This window comes from Oncorhynchus mykiss, chromosome 18 (assembly GCF_057628025.1).
Source record: "Oncorhynchus mykiss isolate SJ-2025 chromosome 18, ASM5762802v1, whole genome shotgun sequence".
Taxonomy (NCBI): Eukaryota; Metazoa; Chordata; class Actinopteri; order Salmoniformes; family Salmonidae; genus Oncorhynchus; species Oncorhynchus mykiss.
In genome coordinates, this window is record NC_143039.1 from 35,555,556 (window position 1) to 35,568,656 (window position 13,101).

Below are 13,101 nucleotides of genomic sequence, written 5' to 3' on the forward strand. Positions count from 1 at the left end.
TCTGAAGCTCATCAAAGGTAAACGATTTAATTTGATTGCTTTTCTGATTTTCGTGACCAAGCTGCCTGCTGCTAGCTAGGCATAATGCTATGCTAGGCTATCGATAAACTTACACAAATGCTTGTCTAGCTTTGGCTGTAAAGCATCATTTCAAAATCTGAGATGACAGGGTGATTGACAAAAGGCTAAGCTGTGTTTCAATATATTTCACTTGTGATTTCATGAATATGAATATTTTCTAGTAATATTTTTTGTCTGTTGCGTTATGCTAATTAGTGTCAGTTGATGACAATTCTCCCGGATCCGGGAGAGGGAGTTCCAAGAGGTTTTAACAAGTCACATAATAAGTTGCATGGACTCACTGTGTGGGTGCAATAGTGTTTAAAGTGATTTTTAAACGACTACTCCATCTCTGTTCCCCACACATGCAGATAAGTGTAAGGTTCCTAAGTGGAGCAGTGAATTTCAAGCACAGATTCAACCACAAAAGACAGGAGGAGAGGTTTTCATATGGATTGTAAAAAGGGGCACCTATTGGTAGATGGGTATTATTATTAATAGCCATTATTATTATTACTTTTACAATTTGGGTGGTGTATCAATACACCCAGTAACTACAAAGATACAGGTGCTCGTCCTACTAACTCAGTTGCTTGAGACGAAGGAAACAGCTAAGGGAGTTCACCGTGAGGCCAATGATGATTTGAAAGAGTTTAAAGACCTGTGATAGAAGGTAACTGTGGATGGATCAACATTGTAGTTACTCTACAATCCTGTTTGCATCAAGGCACTGAAGTAGTACTGCAAAAAATGTGGCGAAAACATTTATAAAAGCGTTACGTTTGAGGCAAATCTCTTCATGTTGTCAAGATTGGTGGTGGCTGCATCATGTTATGGGTATTCTAGGGAGTTTTTTGGGCTACAATAAACAGAATAGAGCTAAAATTCCTTGAGGAAAACCTGGTTGTCTGCTTTCCAACAGACAAATTCACCTTTCAGCAGGATAACCTAAAACACAATGCTAAATATACACTGGAGTTGCTTACCAAGACAACATTGATTGTTTTGACGTAAATCTACTTGAAAATATATGTCAAAACATGAAAATGGCTGTCGAGAAACAATAAACCAACAACCAACTTGACCGAGCTTGACAACTTTGTTTAAGAATAATGGGCAAATATTGTACAACCCGGGCATTCAAAGCTTACTAGTAACTTACCCAGAAAGACTCACAGCTGTAAATCGCTGCCATAGGGGATAGTAACATGTATTGACTCAGTGGGTTGAATACTTATCTAAATCAAGATAGTGCTGTATTTTCCATTAAAAAAAAAAAGAAATAGTGTACCTCTGTGCCACTGAGCTGTTATGTAGCTCTGCTAAAAATGGCACATAGTATACAATTCATTTCTGTTGTGCATGGTCCTTGGAAATGCAAATTACTTTGGAAATGTATGATGCAGGAATAAATAGGCATTTATGTATGAGAACCACTAGCTCTGTAACCATAGACTATCTGACATCAATCAAATCCATTTATAAAGCCCTTTTTACATCAGCGGATATCTCAAAGTGCTGTACCGAAACCCCAAACAGCAAGCAATGCAGGTGTAGAAGCACGGTGGCTAGGAAAAACTCCCTAGAAAGGCAGGAACCTAGGAAGAAACCTAGAGAGGAACCAAGCTCTGAGGGGTGGCCAGTCCTCTTCTGGCTGTAATGGGTGGCGAATAAAACAGAACATGGCCAAGATGTTCAAATATTCATAGATGACCAGCAGGGTCAAATAATAATAATAATCATCACAGTAGTTGTCGATGGTGCAGCAAGTTAGCACCTGAGGAGTAAATGTTAGCTGACTTTTCATAGCTGATCATTCAGAGTATCTATACGGCTCCTGCTGTCTCTAGAGAGTTGGAAACAGAAGGTCTGGGACAGGAAGCACGTCCGGTGAACAGGTCAGGGTTCCATAACAGCAGGCAGAACAGTTGAAAGTGTATCATTAATATCCTTGGGTAATGAATAACACATAGTTTCCAGGCGCATAACAACCATCAGTTTGTTCATCGTGGGCAAGTATAATTTCTGGGTTTGATTTTCAAATTTGGCAATCATCATTAAGCCAATTTAGACAGAGAAAGAGACTACTCACTAGGGTAACAAAAAACACAGTCACACACACACAATAGAAGTGCAGTCACCCAGCACAGACATAACCCATTAATGTGTTAAAAGTCCTCAATCTCCTTGCAGAGTAACACTAACTTGGCAACTTAGGATATTGGCTCAATAACAACGTTGCTGTACGTTTATATTTGTACTATTCGGTTTCTTTTACTAGTTATCCTAGTATTTAAGTATCAGTGTCAAACCGTGGTGTGTCCATAGTAGACAGATTGTGCATGACACACACCTATTTGGGAACAATGAGCACAGAGGGTATAGAGCTGTCAAACAACTATACTGTTCCCCACTAGTTCATTTTCAGCTCCAGGGGGCTTACTCTCCATCTTCAAGAGTCAGATTCCCTCACCACCAAAGGGGTGGTTAGCTTTTAAAGGACACACACAAACAGTCAACGTCACGCACACACAGTACACACCCTCCAATAGCACACAATACATGTGGTTTTTATCATCTCCATGGAGACCATAGCAACAACAGCATCCTGCCAGTCAGAAGCAGACCTGCTAACCCTGTCCAAATTTTTTGGGTACCAGACACACGCGGCAAATTGGAGACTCAACTCGCGCACATAATACTTGACGAACTGGGGGGGTTCTTTCCCAGCCCCCTGCTCACACGGTTTGTGAGTCTGATCGCAATTGTACCAAATCAAGTCTATAAAAAAGGTTGGAATAATTTGACAGCATTCCATTTACACATATGGTAAAAGTCACTAACAAGATCTAATAAGTTAATTGTTTAGACACAAAATGTACAAATGTCTTATCGACAATAATTTTTTTTAAAGTCTGATATGATAAGAACAACAAATGTTTGAAGCAGAGCCTTCGTATCAAATAAACATGTTATCCATAATGAAAAGGAAAAAGCTATGACAGGAAACAGTGGGTGAGAACAAATCTTCTGGAGACCTTCAAAATGTTCAGGAAATCATTTCCTAGACAGATTTGCCTGGTAGCTAGCAGATTTAGCCTTACGCAGCAGAGCATCAGGGTAGACTTCTCTGTGGCAAACAGTTCCTCTGGCAATCATTGAAACCTTTTTGGTAACGAGGGCACTCAGCATGTCTGTACTGAGGGAGGCTTTGTACTGGGTTTTGTTCTTGGAAACAGGACTGAATATTTGTTCGTATTGCTATGGAATATGACCAATATATGACCAATAATATAGCCTGATAGAGTCTAAACTCATCTTCCACCAGATCAACAGAGGCTCCCTCAGGGATAATGTAGGGAAAGCATGCCATGAAAAAGTTGAGGGATGAGAACATGGCAGCCTGCCTGTTGGCAACGTCAGCGACCACTGCATGCTGGAGGAGCACATCTCCAAATGGAAATGTCGGCAATATGTAGTCTACTGCAGAAGAAAATACATTTCTGACATCTGCAGAGATCCAGCTTGCCTTGGCTTTTTTTCTCCCCAATTTCGTGGTATCCAATTGTTTAGTAGCTACTATCTTGTCTCATCGCTACAACTCCTGTACGGGCTCGGGAGAAACGAAGGTTGTCATGCGTCCTCCGATACACAACCCAGCCAAGCCGCACTGCTTCTTAACACAGCGCCATCCAACCCGGAAGCCAGCCGCACCAATGTGTCGGAGGAAACACTGTGCACCTGGCAACCATGGTTAGCGCGCACTGCGCCGGCACGCCACAGGAGTCGCTGGTGCGCGATGAGACAAGGATTTCCCTACCGGCCAAGCCCTCCCTAACCCGGACGACACTAGGCCAATTGTGCGTCGCCCCACAGACCTCCCGGTCGCGGCCGGTTACGACAGAGCCTGGGCGCGAACCCAGAGTCTCTGGTGGCGCAGCTGACCCTTAACCACTGCACCACCCAGGAGGCCAAGGCAAGCTAAGGAGGTGGCCAATGGACAGCTCCTAGTCAGAAAGCTGGTTGTGTCTCTCCAGGTAGAGTGTAGGCTTGACACCACTATTCCTCCCCCCCCCCCCCCCCAATGAGCACATGTGATTAGACAAACATTACGGATCACACCTGGTTCAGTTCAGTCTTCTGAAAAGGTATTTACAAAACATAAATAAAAAGATTCATACTGATAAGTACAGAACATATTAAATAAATATGGTTTTGTGGAATTAGCACAGGTTGTCTGTATGTTTATTCCATTACATGTACAGTGGAGAGAATGGAGATAATTATCGATGACGTTTTTCTTAGCACATGCCCCCAAGTTTAGTCTCTATAGTAGAGGAACGTTTGTCACCTCCCAAACAGGGCCAATCAACATGGCCAGCTTTTTTATTTTTTATTTATTTTACCTTTACCGCAAAGGGAATCTTTTTATTTATTTATACCTTTAGTTAACTAGGCAAGTCAGTTAAGAACACATTCTTATTTTCAATGACTGCCTAGGAACGGTGGGTTAACTGCCTTGTTCAGGGGCAGAACGACCGATTTTCACCTTGTCGGCTCGGGGGATCCAATCTTGCAACCTTACAGTTACCTAGTCCAACACTAACCATTGCACTCCACAAGTAGACTGCCTGTTACGCGAATGCAGTAGAAGCCAAGGTAAGTTGCTAGCTAGCATTAAACTTATCTTACAAAAAAAAAATCTATCAATCATAATAACTACTAATCCAGGTTAGCAGGCAATATTAACCAGGTGAAATTGTGTCATTTCTCTTGCGTTCATTGCACGCAGAGTCAGGGTATATGCAACAGTTTGGGCAGCCTGGCTCATTGCAAACTAATTTGCCAGAGTTTCACGTAATTATGACATAACATTGAAGGTTGTGCAATGGAACAAGAATATTTAGAATATTTAGCCACCCGTTAGATAAAATACCGAACGGTTCCGTATTTCACTGAAATGATAAACACTTTGTTTTCAAAATGATAGTTTCTGGATTCGACCATATTAATGACCAAAGGCTCGTATTTCTGCGTGTTATTATGTTATAATTAGGTCTGATTTGATAGAGCAGTCTGACTGAGCAGCAGCAGGCTCGTAATCATTCATTCAAACAGCACTTTCGTGCGTTTTGCCAGCATTTCTTCGCAAGCACAGTGCTGTTTATGACTTCAAGCTTATCAGCTTGATGGCTGGTATAATCGATGTGAAATGGCTAGCTAGCTGGGTGTGTGCTAATAGCATTTCAAACGTAACTCGCTCTGAGACTGAGTAGTTATTCCCCTTGCTCTGCAAGGGCCGCGACTTTTGTGGAGCGATGGGTAACGATGCTTTGAGTGTGGCTGTTGTCGATGTGTTCCTGGTTCGAGCCCAGGTAGGGGCGAGGAGAGGGACAGAAGCTACTGTTACACTGGCAATACTATAGTGCCTAAAAGAACATCCAATAGTCAAAGGTATATGAAATACAAATGGTAGAGGGAAATAGTCCTATAAATACTATATTAACTACAACCTAAAACCTCTTACCTTGGAATATTGAAGTCTCATGTTAAAAGGAACCACCAACTTTCATATGTTCTCATGTTCTGAGCAAGGAACTTAAACGTTAGCTTTTTTACATGGTACATATTGCACTTTTACTTTCTTCTTCAACACTGTTCTTGCATTATTTAAACCAAATTGAACATGTTTCATTATTTTTTGAGGTTAAATTGATTTTATTGATGTATTATATTAAGTTAAAACAAGTGTTCATTCAGTATTGTTGTAATTGTCATTATTACAACAACAACAAAAAATATATATATATATATATTTTTAAACATTATTCGGCTGATTAATCAGTATCGGCTTTTTTGATCCTCCAATAATTGACATTGAAAAATCATAATCGGCCGATCTCGAACTAGGACATCTGATTTGACTTATCAAAGGCTCAATGATTAGTTGGGTGTGTTAGTGCGGGGCTAGAACAAAAAAAACGTGCACCCCTCTGGGTCCCCCCTAGAGAACCAGAATTGGGACACACACACACACACACACACACACACACACACACACACACACACACCACTATAAGGGCAGACAGCGTGACAGCCAGGAAACACGAGAGAGCAAGTTCTCCACAGTGGCGGTGGAGGGGACAAGACAGTGCAGGACACAAACTCTCAAAACACGCGTGACAATTTACTTCAACGCTACTTCTCCACTCTACGGGAACAGGCCAGTGCAGGGGAGAAAACTTGTTCATTACACCCCTCAGGAAGCCACAGAGACTATATCCCAAATAGCACCCTATTCCCTACATAGTGCACTACTTTAGTCCTGGTAGTGAACTATGTAGGGAATGGGGTGACATTTGGGCCACAAGCAAACATCATTTGAGTCCACCCCTTCACATGGTTCCACTTTAGCCTGACTGGAATTATCCCAGGCCCAAAGACAAGATCCTCGCCTTAACTCCTTTTTCATTTGGGACCTTATTTACGAGGCTAGCTCAGGGAGGCTCCCCTCGTCTGGGCCCCCCTGGCTGTGTTTCATTCCAGGAAGATGTTCCCTCCTTTTTGCACTCGTTCACTCCCCTTTGTGGCTCCCGAGTCACGCAGCGGTCTAAGACTCTGAATCTCAGTGCAAGAGGTGTCACTACAGTCCCTGGTTTGAAAACAGGCTGTATCACATCACATCTGTGATTGGGAGTCCCATAGGGCGGCGCACAATTGGCCCAGCATCGTCCGGGTTTGGCCGGGTTAGGACGTCGATGCAAATAAAAATTTGTTCTTAACTGACTTGCCTAATTAAATAAAGGTTCAATAAATTAAATGAGAAAACGACTCCACCCAGTTTCCACCATATTGCTTTCAAATATACAGTCCTATTAGATCTGTGAAGGGGAGTATATGGAGGGCAGAAGGGAGGGAACATGTTCATGGGATGAAACGCAGCCCCTCTCTCCCCCAACTCCCTCCCCTGTCTGGCCTCTATCTTTCCTGGGTCTGCTCTTCAACTTACAGAAAAAAAATTGCCAAGCATGGGGCAAGAGCATTGGAATAGAATAACAGAACATTGACTTGAATGGGAATGGCCATTCTAGTAATTATATTTCTATGCGCAAGAGCCTCTCACTGTGGAGTCTTGGTACAGCCATGATAAAATGTCCATGACTGGTTCCAATGGCTCACTGAGCTAGAGCATGGTGCTGGCAACACCAGGGTTGTGGGTTCCATCTTCTAAAATGTCCATATTATTATACAATAACAACAGGGGTCAGAAAGAATCGAAAGAATTGCAAGAGGAGCCAATTTATTGGCTAGCCTGGTAGTTGCAGATTGGTTTGTGTCGTCTTGCCATGTCATCAACTAACATCCACGACCACCTAGCTATGTGGCGGTGGCTGGCAACCGACTAAACATCAAGCTAAAGGAAGGCGTTAAAAGTGCATCTTACCTCTGGTGTCTCTCTCCCTTTGTCCCACTCAGGTCAAAAAGGTCAAATGAAGCCAACGCAACAGTCAGGACCAAGCTTTTATGCCCTGGAGAGAAGAGAAGAAAGAATATCAAGCAGATTTGATTCACCATCTATTTTTGTTTTAAAGTGGAGACAGAAAGGTTGGCTGAAATTCAGCTCAGCAAGGGCCATTACTGAGTGAAAAAAGGAAATTGTGGATCGATGATGCTTGTTCTCATAGTGCTGTAGAGAAATCACATGGACTGTCGCTGTACACACACACACACACACACACACACACACACACACACGCACGCACAGAGAGAGGGATCAATCTTACCGCCACAGGGATTAGCTTCAGAGCAAGCCTGGGTGTGGAGCGCTCATAGAAAGGTACACTGGGTTGAGCAATTGCATCAAGCTTAGAAACTAACACATGCACTGTGGCAGGGTAGCTTGTGACAAACACACACACACATTTAAATGAGGAGCAACGCACTTCCACGGGCAGATATTCACAGAGTCACATACCAAAAACTACAATGCTAATCAAAACCCTGACACACATTATGATTCACTAATCATCAGGCTTGTCCCGTATGCTGATTCAGACGAATGTGTCTCGTGTCCAAAAAGAATGCCGACCCATATGTTAAACATGATTCAAATGAATCATATAGATGGAAGACTAGGCTCGTGTAAAAAAACAAAATGCTGACTCATGGCCTGGCTGGTCAACCTCTAGCACACATCTACAGTGTTGGGATAGGTTTGAATTTGGCCTAATGCCCTTTGACACAACCTCTATCTTTCCCCATGGTCTTCCTCTATCTGTTCTTTATTTCTACATTGTAGAATAATAGTGAATACATCAAAACTATGAAATAACACATATGGAATCATGTAGTAAGCAAAAAAGTGTTTTATATTGAGATTCTTCAAAGTAGCCAACCTTTTCAGAAGAGACTGTGTGGATCAGGAAAGAAAGCACTACTAAAGGACACCAATAAGAAGAAGAGATTTGCTTGGCCTAAGAAACAAGGAATGGATATTAAACCGGTGGAAATCTGTCCTTTGGTCTGATTAGTCAAAATGTGACATTTTTCAAACCGCTGTATTTGAGACGCAGAGTAGGTGAACGGTTCGTCTCCGCATGTGTGCTTCCCACCGTGAAGCATGGAGGTGGTGTGGGGGTGCTTTGCTGGTGACACCGTCAGTGATTTATTTTGAATGCAAGGCACACTTAACCAGCATGGCTACCACAGCATTCTGCAGAGATACACCATCCCATCTGGATTGCACTTAGCGGGAATACCATTTGGTTTTCAACAGGACAATGACCCAAAACACACCTCCGGGCTGTGTAAGGGCTATTTGACTAAGAAGGAGAGTGACGGAGTGCTGCATGAGTTGACCTGGCCTCCACAATCATCCGACCTCAACCCAATTGAGATGGTTTGGGATGAGTTGGACTACAGAGTAAAGGAAACGCAGCCAACAAGTGCTCAGCATGTGGGAACTCCTTCAAGACTGTTGGAAAATCATTCCAGGTGAAGCTGGTTGAGATAATGCAAAGTGTCAAAAGCTGTCATCAAGGCAAAGGTAAAATATATTTTGACTTGTTTACTACATGATTCCATAAGTGTTATTTCATAGTTTTGATGACTCCACTATTATTCTACAATGTAGAAAATAGTAAAATAAAGAAAAACCCTGGAATTAGTAGGTGTCCAAACTTTTTACTGGTACTGTATACATTTTTGTTTTTAATACTGACTCATATGTTAAACCTTATGTTCAACATGATTCAAATGAATCACATAGATGGACCATTAGGCTGGTGTGAAAATTAGCTGACTCGTGTGGTGAACAGGGCCACACGGTGGGTGTTTGTTTGCCTCGGGGGAGTACACACTCTAGCCTTCGCTATCCCAGCTGGCCTCAGCTGTCCCTTTGTAGAACAACTGTGCAGATGGACTGTCCACACGAAGCATGTGGCTCCCACTCAAAACACAGGGGGTGTGTTCTTTCATGGTGCGTGTGTCTGATACACACACAGACATGAAAACACCTCTCACACACACACTGTGTTAGCGTCTGTTTTTGATACTATCACTCAGCTTGACTTACAGTGAGTGATCAAGTCTTCTCTGTGTGATATCTGCCCAGCAATTATGCGTGTCTGTCAACACTGACATTGTATTGGAGGTGACATGTAGGTTTGAACAGCTGTATGCGCTGCAGTAGCAGCAGTGCGGCTGCCGCTTCTCTCTCAGCACACAGGAAGTAAACAAGTGTGACATCATTATCCCAGGTGCTAGAGAGGGAGGATGTGTGCGTAGGGAGTGGACATTTCTCCCAGGATCCAAAAGAGCAGGACCTTAATCGTCAATCTCTTACACTGGGTGTATTCTAAGTGCAGGAGTTGAGTTTCAAGAGCCAAAGCCAAGGTTAGAGAATCAAGTCCTCTATTTGGGATAGGGTTGAAAAACATCTAAAAAAACAAACAGTATTTATCCCCTACAGCCACTAAGGCTGCACATCTTGTCTCTGTTGATTTCCATTCAGACAAATGTTGATGTTGGTGTAGGCTTCTGCACTCCACCAAAAAAACTAAATGTAGGGAAAACACCACTTCCTGTACTGTATATTCAAATCTCCCTGGGATACAGGTGTTTCCTTCTCCCACCCATACTTCCTGCTCTGGCACAATCCCACATTTCCTGTCTGAGCAGGAAGCGGGAAAGAGGGCACTATGCAGAGGTGATGTCAGAGGATAATAAAAACTTGTATTGTTACATAGAGGAAAGTGAGAGAGAAATTGGGAGCGTGTACAGTAATGGACATTACCCACCACGAAAGCAGTAGGAGGCAAAAACATGTGTGTGTGTGTGCATGTGACACGTCCAAACCGGTGACCTCCACCCCACAGATCACATTGCATTCGCAGTAGTTAGTACATCCATCACACTGCCTCATGCATTCTCTAACTAATGCTCCGCTTACATTGTGCCGCATTTCATTACATGGACTCTTGCCCCGCTAGTGAGCGGACAACTGTACAGTTTAACGCAAGATGGAGGAGAACACGCCGCTTGTCAGAGATGACATTTATTTTGGAAGATTGCAAAATATGACCTTTTCAAATGAGACAGGATAAACACACTGAACAATAATAAAAAACATGCAACAATTTCAAAGATTTTACCGAGTTACAGTTAAGGCTGGGGTGGTCACGAAATTTAGTCAGCTGGTGACTGTCAAGCACCAGCTGTCAGTCACCACGGTAATTGACCTTTAATTAACATAAACACATTTAGCATCTCCTGGCTTCCACACTGACGCAGTCATTTGGAACATCAACATTTTTAAAAAGTCTAATAAATCCATTTAATAAAGCCTACACCTTCACAATAAATACATTTTAGACAAGTCTAAAGAAACAGGATATGAAGAAAATGTTGACTATTTCAGAAGAACAGAATAGCATACTCTGAGTTGTTCTTATGTTAGGTCCTGATGTGGCTATGCTAAATGGCTGTGGGCTACACTAGTTGATTTAGCAGACAAGATTAGCTTAGAATTCATTGGCATTATTGTATAGTATGAAGAATACAATTGAACAAAGCTGAATAAAATATACATATTTTTTCCAAACAATTTGAGGGAGTGCGGCTATTCTGTGTTGAACAGTTAACAAAGAAATAGGTACTCTTATATGCTCAATTTAGAGTTCATGTAACTTAGTTCTACAATTATTATTGATTTTAATACATTTTAAGGCTGCATGATGCAACTAATGATGATTTGAAAAAACTTGCATAAAAGGCATGAGCTCTGCTTCGTTTTATGTGTAGGCCTGTACACACTTCATCAATCTCTCATTCACAATTTGACAAGAAATTGACAGTGCCTCGAATTTCCCGGCGGAATCTCCTTTGTGGCCGTATGCTTTTGTTGTACCCTACTCCCGGAGTGCTGCGCGCTCTCCATCACGTGATTGGGTCTTTCTCACAGACAACAAGTGAAGACCGACACACCGGGGACGCAACTGCGCCTGTCAATATTATCCAATTCCGAGGTGCATATTGAAGGTATTGGAAGAACTGTCCACCTTTACATTTCATCAGCCAACAAGATGGTTATCCCTAACGAACAGCAAAATCACTAGCCTATGTTAATCTACTATCCTCGTAGTACAAAAGCCAACCTATTGTGTTCTGTGCAAGAAATAAATATTCCAAACAAAGCATGGGACAGTTGTGGGATGCGATAGATCCCAAATTAATACAACCACTCGCATTAAAAAAAAAACTTTCTGTAATGTGGTTGACAACAGATCAGAATATTTAGATTAAAAATGTAGATAAAGTATTAGGCTATTTCTTCACATTATAAGCGTAACATTAGCGGGAAAACACCATTATCAAAAGTGACCGCAAATACAATTAAGCATGGAATGCCTTTATTATAAAAAAACTGTGCATTTTTATGGTGAACATTATCTTCCCCAAACTTGAAACTCACCTGCTGCTTATGTATGCCAGTTAGGCTCTAAACCCCTTGTAAAGCGGATCAATGTGCTTCATTTTTATTTGTTTTTTGGCCACTTTAGTTGTGATACAAAACATGTAGGTCTATGGGCTAGATTACATGAGGTGTGCAACTATGATTGGAAAAAGTCTGTCTTATGCTGGGCATCATTCACAAGTGATAGGCTAATAGCTCCCCATCAGACTATTCTTCATTTAATCTCATCTTTGCATATACTAAATATTATGTGTGAACTTTGTTTTAATTTAGAAAGGTACATAATAAGGGTCCAGTCTCGAAACAGGGGGAGCGGGGGGGAATGCATATCACCTATGCACTTAAATAGGGGAAGGAGGACTCTTTTCCCGTGATTCCTTTTCATGCCAGTCAGGGAGGCGATACTCCTGTTATAAATCTAAGCAATGTGCTTAATATTAGGGAAGTTGAGAAATAAATATTGTAAACCTATAAACAGCTGATGGGATCCTCCTCCTCCATTCAGTAGAGGCCATCACTGTTTTCTCACACAATTGCATAGCCTATAGAAATGTTGCGCAACATGAGCTCTCATGAAGTGTTTGATTAGATTTTTGAATACATTTGCATTGATGTCAGTGTGATTAGAGGGACAATACAGTGCTGAGTACCAGGCAGTTAGCAAGTTAGGTAGGCTACTAATGACCATCAGCAGCATCAGAGCTTGGAGAAGCCTAATTACCGTGACTATATGGTGTGGCGGTAATATGATCAAGCGCAACAGCCTTGGTTACAAGTCATAAGGAAATCAGTCCATTTAAATAAATAAATTAGGCCCTAATCTATGGATTTCATATGACTGGGAATACAGATATGCATCAGTTGGTCACTCATCCTTTTATTTTTTTTAAGGTAATGCAGTGCGACATTTCCTTCACATAGAGTTGATCAGGCTGTTGATTGTGGCCTGTGGAGTGTTGTCCCACTTCATAGTTGCTAGATGTAACACTTCACATGTTGTGTAAACGTAAAGGGTATTGTGAACGAGGCTTAAGAGGACGAGTAGGTTAGGTCTTTCAGAAGAGCAA

General features: G+C 41.9%; 1 protein-coding gene across 7 annotated transcripts in view; it reads right to left on the reverse strand.

Moving 5' to 3' along the window:
- The window catches only part of raph1b (Ras association (RalGDS/AF-6) and pleckstrin homology domains 1b), a 77,711-nt gene that overhangs the window by 42,245 nt on the left and 22,365 nt on the right, over positions 1–13,101 (reverse strand). For 4 of the 7 annotated variants that reach the window (XM_036952462.2, XM_036952461.2, XM_036952460.2 and 1 more), the window contains exon 2: positions 7,505–7,589. The exons of the other annotated variants lie outside the window; for them this stretch is intronic. The gene's annotated coding sequence lies outside the window, so the exon portion shown is untranslated. The remainder of the gene's footprint in view (positions 1–7,504; positions 7,590–13,101) is intronic. 7 annotated transcript variants of the gene reach the window in all.